At 43.9% G+C, this 18,164-nt stretch overlaps 1 long non-coding RNA gene across 1 annotated transcript; it reads right to left on the reverse strand.

Annotated features, from left to right (window-relative positions):
• Positions 1–11,510: 11,510 nt before the first annotated feature.
• On the reverse strand, positions 11,511–18,164 carry LOC121818287 (uncharacterized). The gene is made up of 3 exons (XR_006058339.2): positions 17,992–18,164; positions 17,560–17,641; positions 11,511–16,999 (listed from the first exon to the last, which is right to left on the reverse strand). It is a non-coding gene; the product is annotated as an uncharacterized LOC121818287 (long non-coding RNA).

Below are 18,164 nucleotides of genomic sequence, written 5' to 3' on the forward strand. Positions count from 1 at the left end.
GGAAGTGCGTATGTGTGGAGGCGGGCCCGGAGTGGGTTGGGGCATGGGCGGTGCCTGGCGCCGCGGGGCTCCGCCCACAAGGCCTGGTTCTTGCTATGGCGCAGGCGCAACACTGGGGCAGAGTTGGGTGGGTCGGGAGTAGCGGAAGGAAGCGAGGCTAATAAAAGCTCGAGGAGGCGGGGTCAAATTATAAGGGGCTGGGCTAAATTTTCCTAAGGCGGTACTCAAGTGAGGGGCGGGAGCCCCAGGAGTAGTCCAGGCGGAGCTCGGAGCACTTGGAGATGCCTGGGATGGCCTCTCTGGAGTAGAGAAGTAGGCCTGGTGCCCACTCTCTCTGTGGGCTCCTCACTTGTCTTTCTGAGTTTGTTTTAAGACCCTCGGCCTTTGGACGCCCCTTGCCTAAGATTCTGTTGTGAACACATTTTCTTTTTTATTCATACATCTCTCAGCCAGAGATTATTGGCACCCATGCTGTGGATGCGGAGAAGGCAATGGCAACCCACTCCAGTACTCTTGCCTGGAAAATCCCATGGACGGAGGATCCTCGTAGGCTGCAGTCCGTGGGGTCGCTAAGAGTCGGACACGACTGAGCGACTTCACTTTCACATTTCATTTTCATGCATTGGAGAAGGAAATGGCAACCCAGTCCAGTATTCTTGTCTGGAGAATCCCAGGGACGGGGGAGCCTGATGGGCTGCCATCTATGGGGTCGCACAGAGTCGGACACGACTGAAGCGACTTCGCAGCAGCATGCTGCGGATGTGGTTGCCTGCCATATTAATGTGAAAGCCCCAAATATTAGCTAATGCAAATTAAAGCAGCATATTCATAGAATGATGTACCATGACCAGGGAATGTAAGGAAGTTTTAACATTAAGAAATCTCCTAATTTGCTTTATTAAAAGACCAAAAGAGACTAATCAGTAAAGAAAGGCAAATGTGAGAGGGATGCTTTCCAAAATCAATTTTATACATGTTCAATGTAAGAATAAAGGAAATGAAAAACTAGGAGTTTTACCAAGTAGGAAAGGAGGAGAGGAATTTAACCATTACCTATTATATCTGAATTCCATGTTATGACTGAGTATAAAATTAATATAAATTTATCACCAGCTTCCATATATAAATAAAATATTCAGTTAAGATACATAATGGTAAAAGACTATTCAGTAAAGCAATTCAAAGCAAATAGTGCCTAGGAATGTATTTTTAAAGTGTAAAAACCACATGAAAAATGTTTTAAACGCTAAAGAGGGGTGCAAAGAATACTCAAAAAGATGGAATGATAGCCCCAGAGACAGGTTGACTCAGTGTCATAAAGTTGTTAAATTTCCCTGAGTTAAATTATATTTCCAACACATGACTAGTCATGGGATCTTGTCCTGAGGCAATATTGTGTTTAATCAAGTACATGCACTATTTTTCCCCCCAGCATCATCCTACCAAAACACCAAGAAGATTTTGTTTTGATTAGATGAACTGATTTTAAGATTCATATGGAAGAGTAAACAATGAAAAGTGGTATGAAAAATTTTGAAACATAGGGTTATGAAGGATGGCTTGCTTCAACAGATAATCACAAATACATGATTATTTATTGGTATATTTTCTTTGTCTTTTTCTCCTGAATAAAATATAAGATGTTGGTAACCTTAGGTAGCCATGATGTGAAAAAATTGCCTCTGATTTTTTTTAAGTAAATGCCCTGAGGATAGGGCTTTCCCATAGCTAACTCCCACTTAGATGAAATAAACACTGTCCCGAGAATAGGAATTTTTCAGGGAGCTACAATATCACACTTTGAAGAAAGTCTCAACTGTGCTGGAGGTAACAAGGTTCTATGAGAATCTTATCCTGCCTACTTTCTCCCAACCCACCTCCTCCCAAACTCAGACACCTCTCCTTACTGCTCCAGCCATTCCGCCCTCCTGTTTCTTAAATACACAAGCTCATTTACTGAGACACATTCTTTTCTCAGACTGGAAAATAAAAAGACAAGGGCCCATGTGGCAGTTGAGGCGAGGAGGTTTGTTCAGGAGTTCTCTGGGTTGAAAGAAAGGCTAAGTATGAAGAGGACTTAAACTGTTTGAGGGAAGGTTTTGCCAACAGCAAGAGAACCAAGAGTATCAAAGTACAGGGAAGATTCAGATAAAGAAATCCCATTTTTAAAGTTTGATCAAATTCATTTTCAAAAGGATTGTGCAGATTTTAAGCTCCTTTAAACAGTGTATGTCCTTCCCATCATGTAACAACTCAGCCAGCAGTGATTTTCTTTTAATAGCAATTAAACATGATGGATTACATGGTGGGTCTATAAGTGCATTAATTGACAATATTTCATTACCACTAACGTGGAAATATTTTTGTATCTTTATATTTCAGTTGTCTTTTATCTTCTCAGGTGAATCTGTTTATATGATGCACATTTTTTGGTCTAAGTTTTGCTTACCTGTTTGTATTAAGTATTAGTGTATATATTATGCATCTGTAATAATTGTTGTTGTTGTTCAGTTGCTCAGTCATGTCCGACTCTTTGCAACCCCATGGACTGCAGCATGCCACACTTCCCTGTCCTTCACCATCTCCCGGAGCTTGCTCAAACTCATGTCCATCAAATCAGAGATACCATCCAACCATCTCACCCTCTGTCATTCCCTTCTCCTGCCTTCAGTATTTCCCAGGATCAGGGTCTTTTCTAATGAGTCAGTTCTTCGAATCAGGTGGCCAAAGGATTGGAGCTTCAGCTTCAGCATCAGTCCTTCCAGTGAATATCCGGGACTGATTTCCTTTAGGATGGACTGGTTGGATGGCCTTGGTGTCTAAGAGACTCTCAAGAGTCTTCTCCAACACCACATTTCAAAAGCATCAATTCTTCTGTGCTCAGCCTTCATGGTCCAATTCTCACACTGAAACACACTGCTGGAAAAACCAAATTTTTTACTATACAACCTTCATTGGCAAAGTAATGTCTCTGCTTTTTAAGATGCTGTCTGTCATAGCTTTTCTTTCAAGGAGCAAGCATCTTTTAATTTCATGGCTGTAATAATATAATCCATAATAATATAAAATATTTTTTACTGCCTTGAATTATCATTTCTGGACAAATGTAATTGTTGACATTTTAATTAACCAAATGGATTTCTGTGATTATTATATTTAATCTGACACTGAACCAAGACAAAGGAAACACCCCAATCGTCTCTTACAAATTTTCTTTAAATTTTTAATCCTATAAGTTTTTGACTCATCCAGAATACCTTTTTAAGATTGTACAACTTGAAAATCTTGTTTGTTGCACACCATTTTTTAATAAAAACAAGTTTTATGACATTAGTTAACAAATTCACATGAAGATGAACGTGATTTTAATGGTTTTCACTGAGTTTGGAACATCAGCTTGTGAAGTGAGAATTAAAATCTATAGGCTGAGATGACACAATACTAAAAATTTGAGTTCCATCAACATTTTTGTACCATTCAGTCTTCTTTTAAGGCTGAGATCCACTTTATCAAGTGCTGCCTGTTCACTGGAAGGAGACTTCTCAACTGCCAAATAAGAAAAGACCTCATCAGGCAATCCATAAAATACATTACAAATGACCATTCATCATTTAATAAAATATTCATCTAAATTTTATTCAAACACACTGACAAGATAAATTAAAACATTATTTTTCTTGATAAGATTTCTGATTGAAGGTTGGAAATCTAACATTCAGAATGCATGAAAACAGTCACTTGCACATCATTCATGAGGGGATGAGGAACAATAAAAATATGAGGAAAGATTTGTAAATATCTTATAAATGAAGACTAGGAATGAACTTTAATCAGATAATTGATACAACATTATATTCAGCTAAATATTTAAGGCCAAAATAAAAGGCACTTGTCTATTTCAAAAGAAATATATAATACAACATTTGTATTAGTCAGGGTCCTCCATAGCAAGAGAACTAATAGGATGTACTAAGTGTGGTGTGTGTGTGTGTGTGTATAAAGAGAGAAAGAGGCTGAAAGAGAGTCAGAAAGAGATGATTATAAGGAATCGGCTTCAGTTACAATAGAAAACAACTGAATGGGAAAGAGTAGAGATCTCTTCAAGAAAATTAGAGATACCAAGGGAACCATGCAAAGATGGGCTCAATAAAGGACAGAAATGCTATGGACCTAACAGAAGCAGAAGATATTAAGAAGAGGTGTCAAGAATACACAAAAGAATTATACAAAGAGAGCTTAATGACCCAGATAACCACGATGGTGTGACCACTCATCTAGAGCCAGACATGCTGGAATGTGATGTCAAGTGGGCCTTAGGAAGCATCATTATGAACAAAGCTAGTGGAGGTGATGGGATTCCAGCTGAGCTGTTTCAAATCCTAAAAGATGATGGTGTGAAAGTGCTGCACTCAATATGCCAGCAAATTTGGAAAACTCAGCAGTGGCTACAGGACTGGAAAAGGTCAGTTTCACTCCAATCCCAAAGAAAGGTAATGCCAAACAATGTTCAAAGTACTGCACAGTTGCACTCATCTCACACACTAGCAAAGTAATGCTCAAGATTCTCCAAGCCAGGCTTCAACAGTACGTGAACTATGAACTTCCAGAAGTTCAAGCTGGATATAGAAAAGGCAGAGGGACTAGAGATCAAATTGCCAACATCTGTTGGATCATCAAAAAAGCAAGAGAGTTCCATGAAAACATCTACTTCTGCTTTATTGACTATTCCAACGCCTTTCACTGTGTGGATCACAACAAAATGTGGAAAATTCTGAAAGAGATGGGAATACCAGACCACCTTACCTGCCTCCTGAGATATCGGTATGCAGGTCAAGAAGCAACAGTTAGAACCGGACATGGAACGACAGACTGGTTCAAGATTGGGAAAGGAGTACGTCAAGGCTGTGTACTGTCAACCTGCTTATTTAACTTATAGGCAGGGTACGTCATGCGAAATGCCGGGCCGGATGAAACACAAGCTGGAATCATGATTTCTGGGAGAAATATCAAAAACCTCAGGTGTTATTTATGGTGGAGGGGGAGATGGTCCAAATATTTGCTCTGTGCTCACGCTTGGGCAAGCAATTTCCCTACAAGGATCTTAATTTCGTCGCCTATAACATGAGAGGGTTGTCCTGGAATAGTAGTTCCCAAACTCAGCTCCACAAAACTCTGTATGCTTTTAGTCATTCATAATCTGGGGCACTCTGCCCCTAGGGATTCTGGTTCAGTAGGTGTGGAGTTAGCAAAGTCAAGGCCTGCACAGGTGTGAAACAAGAACAAAAACAATCCCCCAGGGCTTCCACAGGCCCCATGTAAGAAATCTGTGATGTACATGTTAAAAGGTGCTCCTCCAACAAGGTAACCAGGTTTCCTCACTCTCGGGCTCTGAAAGCCTTTAATAGTCTAATGCAAGTTGTGAACTAGCAATAGATGTTAATATTATGCAACATTCTCAAAGGCGTTTGACCATAGAACCAAGACCTACTAACAGTCCAGGCACAACAGCATTTTCCAGATCACAGTTAAGAAAACCCTAGATTAGGTGTCTTAGCTCAGATTGTCAAAACAAAGAATCATAGACTAGGTAGCTGAAACTACAGAAATCTATTTCTCACAAATTTGGAGGCTGTTAACTCCAAGATTAAGGCGCCAGCATATGATTGCCTTCTCCCTATGTCCTCACACGGCCTTTCCTCAGTGTGTGTAGGCAGAAAGAGATCTCTCGCTCTCTCTTTTCCTCTTCTTCTAAGGCCATCAATCCTGTTGGATTAAGACTCCCCCCTCATGACGTCTTTTAAATCCATCTCCAAAACTTTCTATCCTCAAATATAATCACGTTAGAGTTAAGTCTTGAAAAGACTAATTGGGGTGAGGAGTGGTTACACAAGTCAGGCTATAGCACTAGAAGATATCCAAGGCCACTCTGAGTCTATATCCTAAGATTCTCAGTGAACCATTTTGTTCTCATGAACCATTGTTCACAATATGAAGGAATTTCCCATGGGAAAATAGTATAGATAACGTGAGTTCAGCTCAGTTCAGTCACTCAGTCGTGTCCGACTCTTTGGGACCCCATGAACCACAGCATACCAAGCCTCCCTGTCCACTGGTAGACTGCCGGAGTCCACCCAAGCCCATGTCCATTGAGTCGGTGATGCCATCCAACCATCTCATCCTCTGTCATCCCCTTCTTTATCAAGCCCATCTTTGCATGAAATGTTCCCTTGGTATCTCTAATTTTCTTGAAGAGATCTCTAGTCTTTCCCATTCTATTGTTTTCCTCTATTTCTTTGCATTGATCACTGAGGAAGGCTTTCTTAGCTCTCCTTGCTGTTCTTTGGAACTCGGCATTCAAATGGGTTTATATTTCCTTTTCTCCTTTGCTTTTCGCTTCTCTTCTTTTCACAGCTATTTGTAAGGACTCTTCAGACAGCCATTTTGCTTTTGTGCATTTCTTTTTCTTGGGGATGGTCTTGATTCCTCTCTCCTGTACAATGTCACAAACCTCTGTCCATACTTCATCTGGCACTCTATGTATCAGATCTAGTCCCTTAAATCTATTTCTCACTTCCACTGTATAGTCATAAGGGATTTGATTTAGGTCATTCCTGAATGGTCTAGTGGTCTTCCCAACTTTCTTCAATTTCAGTCTGAATTTGGCAATAAGGAGTTCATGATCTGAGCCACAGTCAGCTCCTGGTCTTGTTTTTGCTGACTGTATAGAGCTTCTCCATCTTTGGCTGCAAAGAATAGAATCAATCTGATTTGGGGATTGACCATCTGGTGAGGACCATGTGTAGAGTCTCCTCTCGTGTTGTTGGGAGAGGGTGTTTGCTATGACCAGTGCGTTCTCTTGGCAGAACTCTATTAGCCTTTGCCCTGCTTCATTCTGTACTCCAAGGCCAAATTTGCCTGTTACTCCAAGTGTTTCTTGACTTCCTACTTTGGCATTCTAGTCCCCTATAATGAAAAGGACATCTTTGAGGGGTGTTATTTCTAGAAGGTCTTGTAGATAACCTCACAGAGGTGTATTTTCAAAGTGTTCTTAGTGCCTCCAATGAAAGAGATTGCCAAAGAACAAAGCACTACCGTGATGACCAGTCCTTTTGGGTGGGGGAGGGGAGGTTGTCCTTTCTATGAATACTGGAACCAAAACAGGAACCAATATTCTGAACCTGCTCAGAACGCTAGTCCATATCACGTTACCACTTCTAACTCAGATGGTGCCAAGCCATGCCTTATTTATCATCATGTCAACACAAATAACCGATAAAACGATCTGTAACAGGGATAGAAATAGAAAAGAGTTTTCTTTGAACCAAACCGAGGACTATAGCCTAGGGAACAGCTTATCAGTAACTCTCAGAAGCTGTGCTGGAGAAGCCTGGTTTTCATCACAGTTTTGTGTCTTTTCAGAACAAAGAACCATCAAAGAGAAACATGCAGGGGTACATTCCTTCAAGATTTCAAAAGGGATAGATTAGCACGTACAAGAGTGAATCAGCAGGACCTTGGTATCTGGGAAGAAAAACTTATCTTTAAAGGAATACTTGCATAAGCATCATAGGAGAGGGTAGCATTTATCCCTACCTTCAAAGTGGACATACTTTACTTCTGGATAATGAATTCTTTTCTTAATGGCTAAAGCAGATGTACACTGCATGATAATCAGGTCATAAGACAGGCTGTTCTGGTTAGCATAAAGTTCAAGCTAAATCACATATAAGCCAGAATGATTTCCCCATACCTCAATTGTGAAAATTTCTTCCATCAATCACAAACTTGTACTGATCCCAAACAGTGGTCTAAAACTCTACCCCTGCATCTGAACTTTGCACAACATTCAAGTTGTGGGCTATATGCTTATTTTCTCCTCTACTCTCCTGGAGGTAGAAAGGAGATTCCTTTTATTTTCTGCTCCTCTTAGGATATGGAGAGAGCACACTGAGCTGAAATTCTAACCCCTTGCAAATCCACAGATGTTTCCTTTACAGCCATTTTTGATTCTGTGTCTACCCTAGTGGATTAGAAGGGATTCATACACCTTCAGTAAGCACACACCTTACCTACTGACTTTGTTTCTATATATTAGCTCATGTCTTTTTATGAGTCCGTATTCTGCTTATGGGACTCTGCTTCTAGGTATTGGCTCATATTTACCCATACAGACTGTGGTAAACTGACTGAAAAAAAAAGGCCACAGCAATTCCTCCTGTTCCTGGATGTGCAGCCCTTTGCTTATACGTTGAAAGCAGAGCTGAGGATTTGCTGATGCAGTTAGTGTGGGACATGAAAGAAACAGAGGCCTCAAGGAGGATGCCAAGGTGCTTGGCCTAAGCAATATGAAGAAAAGAACTTTCATTTACACAGGGGAAGAAGACAGAGGAAGAACAGATTTGGGAGGGGCAATAAAGCAGGCAGTGAGTAAAACCTTCATGAATACCAAACCTATTTTTTTTAAAGTAAACTTATAAAATCTGTAAAACTAAGATTCCCTTAAATGTTCCAACATATGTGCAATATATTAAGTAAGAGTTCAACTGAAATCCCAACTCCAAACAGGTTAGTTAATTACATATTTTCCTTTGGAACAAGAGTCACATCCTCTTCGGGTTGAGCTGTTGTGGGTATCCAGAGAGGTTGACCTGTAGCACTGTCTCATAAAAACACATGATTTGTGAAAGAAATTGGTGTGCCATTGCCCTAAGTAAACAGTGAATTATGTACATATATGTGATGATGATGTCAGAGAAAGTAACTTAATGATCTGAGTGGTAATTTGATTTTCTGGTATTGGTAATAGACTAAAAGCAAATGCCTCTGGTAACATCAGATAACCCTTCATTTTTATCTTTTCAAAGCTGATGCAGATGACCAGATGATTATTTTCTTTTAGTCTTTTAATACAGAAAATTAAGAGATTTCTTAGCATTCAATCTTCCTTACATTCCCTGGTCACGGTGCACTCTTTGAACATGCTGCTCTGGATTATGCTGACTAGTATTTGGGACTTTCCCATTAATGTTGCAGGCAACATCGGCAGCGTAGGTGCCAATAATCTGTCTGAGAGATGCATGAATAAGCAGGGAAATGTGTTCACAGAACCTCATGCAAGCCAAGGAACTCAGAAGGACAAGTGAGGGGCGGGCTCGGCAAGGAGGGTGGGCACCTGGCTGACTCCTCTGCTCCAAGTGCAGCGGGCCTCGCCGCCATCCTGTAAGACGCAGAGTTCTGGGCTCCTCCCCTGGGCCCTGGCCCCTGCCCTACACCCCCTGCCCGCCTGGGGAAACCTAGGCCCCGCCCCTCGTTTCTGATCCCGCCTCCTTACGCCCACTAGCTCCACCCCTCCCCAACCCTCTTCTTCCGCCCCTTCAGCCCTAGCTCCGCCTCCATATTGCGCCTGTGCACTAGCAACCATCTGCTCAGGAGGGCGGTGCCTGTACAGGCGCCAGTATGGCTCACGGCCCCGCCCACCTCTGCCCTGGGCCCGCCTCCAGGAAAGCGCTGGTGAGGCTTGGCGTGTCAATTAAGATCAGAATGGTAGTGGGATTTCACTGTGTTTGGCAGCTGCTAAGTCGCTTCAGTTGTGTCCGACTCTGTGCGACCCCATAGATGGCAGCCCACCAGGCTCCCCTGTCCCTGGGATTCTCCAGGCAAGAACACTGGAGTGGGTTGCCATTTCCTTCTCCAATGCATGAAAGTGAAAAGTGAAATTGAAGTTGCTCAGTCGTGTCCGACTCTTCGCGACCCTATGGACTGCAGCCTTCCAGGCTCCTCCGTCCATGGGATTTTCCAGGCAAGAGTACTGGAGTGGGGTGCCATTGCCTTCTCCGGTGTTTGGCAGTCTACCTCAGGTAAAATCATACCCACTGACCTGAAATAGGGCCAGTGGGAGATGGCTTACAGTCTTTTGTGAGACTTGTTCTGTAGCAGGAGAGAATAATAAAAGGGATATAAAGTTCCAGCTGCAATTAGAGCAAAGGAGAAGTAATCTGAGCTCTGCATCCTGATGAACCTCTCGGGCAGGAAATGAGACATGGAAGCTTGGGGCCCTCTAGACTGAGTGGCAAGAACAGAATTGCTGCCACCTTCAGCCCAAGATCTTTATGACACCCAGGCACCCTGAAGATCTACAGGCAGAACAGACTTCTTCTTTCCTGTGGGGGTGGAGAGGGGGGTTACTGTCCACAGTAAGGCGATTTGGGGGGAAAGTGTTTTTTTTTAAAATATTTATTAATTTGGCTGCACTGGGTCTTAGTTGTGGCATGTGGAATCTATTTTCCCAACCTCGGATCGAACATGGGCACCCTGCATTGGAAGCATGGAGTCTCAGCCACTGGACCACCGGGGAAGTCCCTGCTGAAATGTTTAAACCATGGTAAGTTATACGTAAGACCTGCAATTTTAGTTAATTGCATGTCTAATTCCAGTTAGAACTGGAAAGTGTGTTGTTATGTTTAAAGAATAAACAATGCCAAAAAATTCTACCCACTTGGCTGATTTAATTCTGCTATTACAAAGTCTTTGTAAGACCTAGTGGTGTGGCGTAATAAAAGATGTCTCAGGCACAAGGGACCGAGATGCTAATGCAGACTTCAGCAGGAATTAATTGTGTGCTTGCTGCTTCTAGTTTGGTCCTACTGAATTCTGAACTAATCTTCTATAAAACCATGCTGGTCACCCTACCTCTGCTTGCCCTCGGGAGTATCAGATTTCTCCACGATCCCCAAACATGCATTCATGGCCTTCATGAAGTGGCTAAAAGTATCACTTCTCATAGGGAGGTATTAGATAACCTGCTACCTTTAGGGGATCGGGCTTCCCAGGTGGCTTGGATGGTAAACAATCTGCTTGTAATGCAGGAGACCAGGGTTCGATCCCTGGGTTGGGAAGATCCCCTGGAGAAGGGAATGGCAACCCACTCCAGTATTCTTGCCTGGAGAATCCCAAGGACAGAGGAGCCTGGCGGGCTACAGTCCATGGGGTCGCACAGAGTCGGACACGACTGAGTGACTAACATTATGGGGAATACTTCCCTAAACAAAGGGGCGAGCTTTACAAAGCGGGGAACTTGTAGCATGGCCTGGAGACCCCATCCCCTTGCCACCCGCTCCTGTTCTTAATGCATCAGACTCCAGAGCTTAGAGCTCCGCCCCGGTTCAGGTGACAATGCACATGACAGAGCCACAGCTTTCTTGATCATGCTGGTGTTCACTGAGAATAAGAAAAACATACAAGTGAGAGCTTCTGAAGCAAATGAATTTTATTGCAAGAACACAAGTATTTAACAAAATACAAGAAACTTAAGCAACAAATACATTTTAAAGACACAGAAATGAGGCTAGCTCAGGGAAACTCAGCAGTATGTCCTTTTTTTTTTTTTTTTTGGCCGTGCCGTGCAGCATGTGGGATCTTACCTCCCCCACCAGGGATTGAACCCCTCTCCACTATATTGGAAGCACAGAGTCTTAACCACTGGACTGCTGGGGACGTCCCAACAGTATGTCTTTTTATATTCTCTGCAGTAGAAGGTTACTAGTGAACCTTTGCAGGCTCTCACTCATTCTTGCGGGTCTAGTCCCAAACTATAACAGAAGTATTACTGGCTCAACTCGGATAAGATGAGAAGTATACCAAACCAAGTAGCTCTGGCCAGGAAACTCAGTGACACAGCAAATAGAAGGCTGTGGGAAGGTCTCAGAGAAAAGAGGCCTGCTAGAGAGACCAATGAGCCTGAGACAGTGCCTTCCTCCCTGTGGAACAGACGTACAGCACACACGCACTTTGACATGCCCCCATGGGAATAAAATTTTTAAAGATTTATTGAGTAAGCACAAAAGCATACATTATAGAAAATGAAAACAACCCAAAGTCCAAGCCATTCCCAAAGGCACAATACCCCAAAGTCAATTTCTGGTCAAATGACAACTCGCTGATGTCACAGGGTCACTCCTTGAGCCGAAGTCCTCCACATGAAGTTGGCGACTTCTGTAGAACTGCTGTGATTCTATGAAATTCAAAATCCTACGGACTAAAGGTTAACCTTATACACCACTAATGCAAATACTAGGTATCCACAGAAAAACCAAGGCAAACCCATAATACAGAAGCTGTAAATGGCATTACCCATTTCCCCAAGGAGAAATATTCTTCCCTCTCAGTTCTAAAATCTAAAAACACTTGGAGGGAGGGCACTCATTTGTGATCACGGAAGGGTCTTTTTTATTATTTTTTAAACCCCTTTATTGAGGAATGAGGAATGACTGACATCCAAAAAAATGTACACATTTAATGTATACAATCTAATGAGTCTGGAGATAAGTATACATCCATAAAGCATCTCCATAATCTATATCGTAAACACACCCATCCGCTCTGAAGTTTCATCCCACCTTCATGATTTATTATTATCTGGTAATAAAAACATAACAGAGTAAGATCTACCCTCTTAGCCTTTTCAGTACACATCAGTTCTGGGGTCCAGAGGAGATGCACAGGTGCTTGGTTCCCAGCTTTAACTATCTCCTATATCCTGTAGCTCAGTACTCTGACAGTCTACTAGAGGAAAATCTACAACAGGCCTTTCAGCATTCTGGAAGGTGCTTTGTCTGACTGATAGGGAGAGGCTGAGTAAACCAGTGAATCTCCTTAGGATTCACTGAAGTGAGCCCACTGCTGTTCTTTCCCAAAGCTGATAAGAAGTAGTACAGTAGGCTTGCACATGAATAAGGAGAAGCGAAGGACGCTCAGAAAGCCAACCCAAATCTAAACTGTGAGATGGCCTGGTAACTCATTTTGTGTGCATGCTGGAGTCAGCATAGTGGACTGGGAGGGCAAATTCATGTCCAGAGGGATGAAGAGACCATTCAAATTGTACAGGAATGCACATATTTTGCTCATTCTGTCCACCCTTTTTGACAGAGCTGCACACTAAATTCCATACTTAAAACTCTGCAGGATCTGAGTCCTTGCCTCCTACCAAGTATTCTAGCAGGTCCTGTGCACCACAAGACACAGAAATCGGACCTCTGCCAATTGGAGATCATATCTCTGCTCCTTCAGAGCACTTGAGAAGGGGACGGTGAGAGATGAAGTTCAGCTCCACTTGCCAGCAGACTGCTGACATCAGCAGAGCAATTTAAACCATCTCTAAACAAGGTTTGTAGTTTTCATCCTCATCCCAAGTGATCCTATTGATCACAGAGAATTCCCCCTGAGGACATATGTATGGGTACAAACCTCCTAGAGGATAACCAGTCACTCATCCCTTTTACTTGTCCTTCAGGTGCTGTTTCCACAAGGTCCTCTTGAGGAAGTGCTCTGCACAGGTCTGACTATGGCCAGGACTTGAGAATCAGCACTTGGAGGGAGGGTGAAGATACCCAGGGGACCTGATATCTCACGGGGAGCACATTGTAAGGGAAACTAAAATAAGGAAAATTAAATTGCTCATGCTGAAAAGGGACAAGGCCTTCTTTCTCGCCTTTCCTAAAAAACTGTGGAATGTGGGTCAGTTCTTTGTCTGACTCTGCTGCTGCTAAATCACTTCAGCTGTGTCCGACTCTGTGCGACCCCGCAGACAGCAGCCCACCAGGCTCCTCTGTCCCTGGGATTCTCCAGGCAATGGGTTGCCATTTCTGACTCTCTGCAATGTATGCAAAACTTTTCCGTAAGTGAAATAAGCCTCTTGGCAATTTGACAAACCAAGAGTGTTCCTTCAGGGACCTGGCAGCAAAAGCAGTGACCAAGAGCCCATAAAGCTACAAGAAAAGGGCAGAAAATACCTCTGGAGAAAAACAATAAATTGTGTAAGCAACAGCAGTTCCTTCTCAGAACTCCCTTAGATTGTATACTGTGCAACAGTACAGCAGGACAGAGAGTTCCCCTTCCACAATAGCCATTTTTCACAGGTCTAGGCAACACAGAAGAAGGAAGAGACAGCAAAGCCTTCACTTGCAGACAAAATCACAATTCGCTTGGGGAAACGGACAATAATCCTGTTCCCATGATAAATGTCCTAGTTTATAAGAAAGCCCTATTTTCTTATAGTATATCCGTCAGGGTCCATTGTTATCTTCTGTCCCTCACTGTGTTAACCCAAAGGAAGGGCACAAGAATGGAGAAAAGAGACAGGAGAAAGAGCCCTGAACCCAAAATGCCCACCACAGTCGTCACACCAAAGACCCTTGTCCTCGCCAATGTCAGTCTTTCCGTATACTCTCAGAGCCTCCTGCTATTGGCCCTGCTGGGGACAAATTTCCCTAATCAACAGAAAGCAAACGCCTGAAATGGGGAAACCATGGGACCTTTCCTTCCCAAAATTGAGCTCCCCTTTCCCCTCCCCCACTCCAGTAGCACACCACCACAAACAATGCAGAACTCTCCCTACACTGTTTACCAACACCACCTTCTTCCTTGAGAGTGCAGAGAAGGTCCCCTTGAAGCCTTGTCACACCCCACCACCAAGAAGACCCAAATGGAAGAGGAGCCACCAGTAGCCAGCCTTTCTGCTAGAAAGGCTTTCCAGCAAATACACAGTGGGGAGAGACAGTACAGCCTCCAGGTGTAGCCCTCTCCAGCAAGAGGAATACAAGGGCTTCACCATCCCGCGGGGGCACTGATTCGGGAGGTTCCTGGATGGATATCCAGGCTCATCGGCATATGCCCCGAAAGAAGCAAATGGCCCCCGATTCATGCACAGTTCATTGACAAGACCCATCGGACCTCTTTCTTCCAACCAACGTGCAGAGCGTGCTCAGTGGGAGAGTGCAGAAAGCGAACGTGGAAAGTTCCAACCACATTCCTACAGACTTGGGACTCCTCGGGAATCCCAATGTGCCCTCGCTCTGCACAATGGCACAGAATTCTGACATCGGGCTACGGCCAACTTCTGCCCCAGACTCAACATTTCCCATGCCCCACATGCTGCCATTGCCAATATGTGCCTTCCTTAGGACTTTAGCAAGGCACCTGAGCTGTGTGGGTGTTGAAGGAAGAAGTGTCTGGCTGCCATATCAGGAGAACACAGCAGCAACAGCAGCTCACTTTCACGTGCCTCTTCATGGCCACAGGTAGTCCCAACAGAAGACTACGCAAACAAGTGCAGTCTACGCAAACAAGTGCAGTCAACATCAGTGGGCGCCTCCCAGGAGACGCCCCCAGATTACTGCCCTAGGCCACAGTATAGGAGGGGGAAAGGTCACCTTTCCCGAGCCGCTTTCGACAGCCTAAGGCAGTGCACAGACGGAAGCAGGAACACAAGAACACCTCTAACAGCGAAGTCCAAAATTCTGAGGAAGGCTGTAGCATAGGGTAAAGCCTTCATCATCAAAGTCTCCCCTTGGCCAGGAAGTAATCCACTCTCATGTCACACTCAGCGATGTGCACTATTACCTTCAGTCCCCGTGCTGCAGTGATCCCAGGCAGTACCAGGGCTTGAGAAATAGGCAGCAGACATCTTGGACCACAGAAAGCCCGATGCACCTTTCACACTGAGGGCCTATGTCCTCCTGTCCAGCTTTCTCCTTGTGCTCTGAGAGCAGCTCCATAGAGGGTCACTCTTCCCAGCCCCTTCCCCACCTCTAGGCTTTAGGCACCCCAACCAAGGTCCTTATGTAGTCAGTCACTCCACCTTTCCTGATCAGGGAAGTGCGTTCCCCTCTGAGCCTCTAATCTCTACAGTACTTCTCCTGAAAAGAACCGACAATCAAGAGTGGCCTAACCACCGCTCACGAAACTCACTTAGTTCAAGATTAAATTGGTACAGCTACTATGGAAAACAGTATGAACGTCCCTCAAAAAATTAAAAACAGAACTACCATCTAGTCCAGCAATCCCACTTGTGGTATGTATCCAAAGGAATACCTCCCACCAAGAATTTATAGAACATTAACATTCCCACGAGTGAGTAGACATTCACTGAGGTGCTGTCTCATGAGCCTAAGTGACATGGCTGGCCTAGGAATGAATTCCTGGGAAGGAACCAGCAAGCCAGATTCCACCTCAAATTCAGAAGAGGATTACCTTCTCTTTCCATGAGAGCCCTGATCTGTGAGACTGTCACCAGTTGGAGAGTCACCTTTTTGGAATCCTCAACCTTGTGACTTATTTTTAAGTGCCAATACACAGCAGATTTACCTATTAAACCATCCATTTAGGTGTTCTTGACCCCTGCCTCCAACGAAGTCAGCCAGGTTCACTTTGATGGGCAGTGGGAACAAGTGTGTATGGAAGGGAAGAAGGCCTCACGGTTATCCTCAAGTTTCACAACTGTTTTGACTAGGAAATAAGCCAGTTTTGATCATCGTCATGTCACTTGGTGAAGGCACATGCGCCTAGGACAGGTTTCTCTAAGTATCTCAGGCTTCAGGTTTTCACTGAGTAGGAAACTATCACCACCCCCCTCTTTCACAGCTTTAAGGTAATTTCACCAATTACAGGGATAACCAAAGAGCCCTTAAACATGCCCTCTAAAGACTACACACTTTAGTTTCCAATCACAAAGAAATGTGGATTTCCTTTTAACCTTCGGTGAATGAAATTCAGGTTCTGTGATGCCTCCTTCCGGATAAAACCCGTGCTAATAAAGCAACAGAGGAGCCCGAGGTTTCTATGAAACTGGAGGTTAGAAGTGTCTCTGAATGCACCGTAGAAGAGTTCATATTTCTATTTGGCGCGTTTCCCCACCCCAACTGTGAAAACTCTTCCGCACATTTTCAACAACTTAACCCCTGCCCAGGAAAGAAGTAACGTTATACAGACAATGAAAGAGAGGAGACCTTTCCCACACTGCCAGTTAACAAGCACCTTCTTGGTGCCTGAACTTGGTGCTGAGCCACATCAGCTTCAGCATAAGGCGTCAGAGATGGCCAGAACAGAAAGTGGCTCAGGGCAAGGCAAGGTGTGAGCTGCTGGGCTACCTCTTGGCATCATAGCAGGATTAATGAGGCTGGTTTCCAAAGAGCAGCCCAGTAATATCTGAGGAAATCTGCTGGCCCTGTGAAAGGAAACAAACGTTTGGTTGAAATGGGGGTCTGGACAGGTAGGGAGACGAGCTAAATGAAGCCACAATGTTCTCTTCCCACTTTCTGGAAATGGTGTACTAATTCCCTCCGTACCTCCTGCGTGCTGAGCACTTTACAAAAACCACACAAGAGACATCCCCGAGAGCAAGGTGTCATTCCCATTTTGCAAATGTGGAAACTGAGGCTCAAAGATGACAGTAAGAAAGGGTCAGACTCAGACACTAAAATCTATTTTGAATGAAACACGATGTATTGTCTCAGCAACATCTGCAAAGCAAAAAAAAAAAAAGAAAAAGTAAAGCCCGACAAACTGTGGAAGGGTAAATATTTAGTCAAGTATTGACCTGCATATTACTTGAATTGTTAGCCTACACCTCCAGAACCCCTGCAAAGTAAAGGCCCACCCGCTTACAGAGGGGATAGACTGGCAGACTATCATTCTCTGCCGCTCACTTGGTGTACAGGCCTCATCTTTCTCCCCTTTCCTAAACAGAGCTGGCTTTATATTACATTCAAATCCATGTTCCCCTACCTGAAAGAAAACAGCACTCCCACAGCCTCTGGATTCCTGAAGTTTGTTTTTCACAATCCCATCCAGTCCAGCCTGCTTCTGCCTGGTATTACAAGTGTTTTCCAAAAGGATAAAAAGACAGATCAGAGCTCTGATGTGAGGATGGCAAGATCAGGCTTTCTGGAAATGTGACATTCTAATAAATTCAGTCTGTCTGTAAGAAGGGCACTCACGGTGAACTGGAAAAAGATGCCACTGACTAGTTAAAGGCATCGATTATAAACCTAGTGTCTGAGCAGCGCTCAGGAGTGATCCTGACATTGTTGGAAGTTCCTGTCTTAGAGACTCAGGGAAGACATTTCAACACCATGTTAAATAATGGTACAGCTGATGGGATGGATGCTACCCTCCTCCCAGCATCTGTGGCCCCACACAGCATAAGGTAGCACTTACTCATCTGGCAGGTCTGGACAGCTAATTCCGGGTCCACTCTCTTCTCATTACAGGCCCATAGGCTGGCCAGTACTAGATTTGTCCATCACAGGTCCTGAAGGAAACAGTGATTATACAGATCTACAAGGAGACTTGCTTACAGATGGACAGCCGAACACAGTTGCAGGAAAATT

This window comes from Ovis aries, chromosome X (assembly GCF_016772045.2).
Source record: "Ovis aries strain OAR_USU_Benz2616 breed Rambouillet chromosome X, ARS-UI_Ramb_v3.0, whole genome shotgun sequence".
NCBI lineage: Eukaryota > Metazoa > Chordata > Mammalia > Artiodactyla > Bovidae > Ovis > Ovis aries.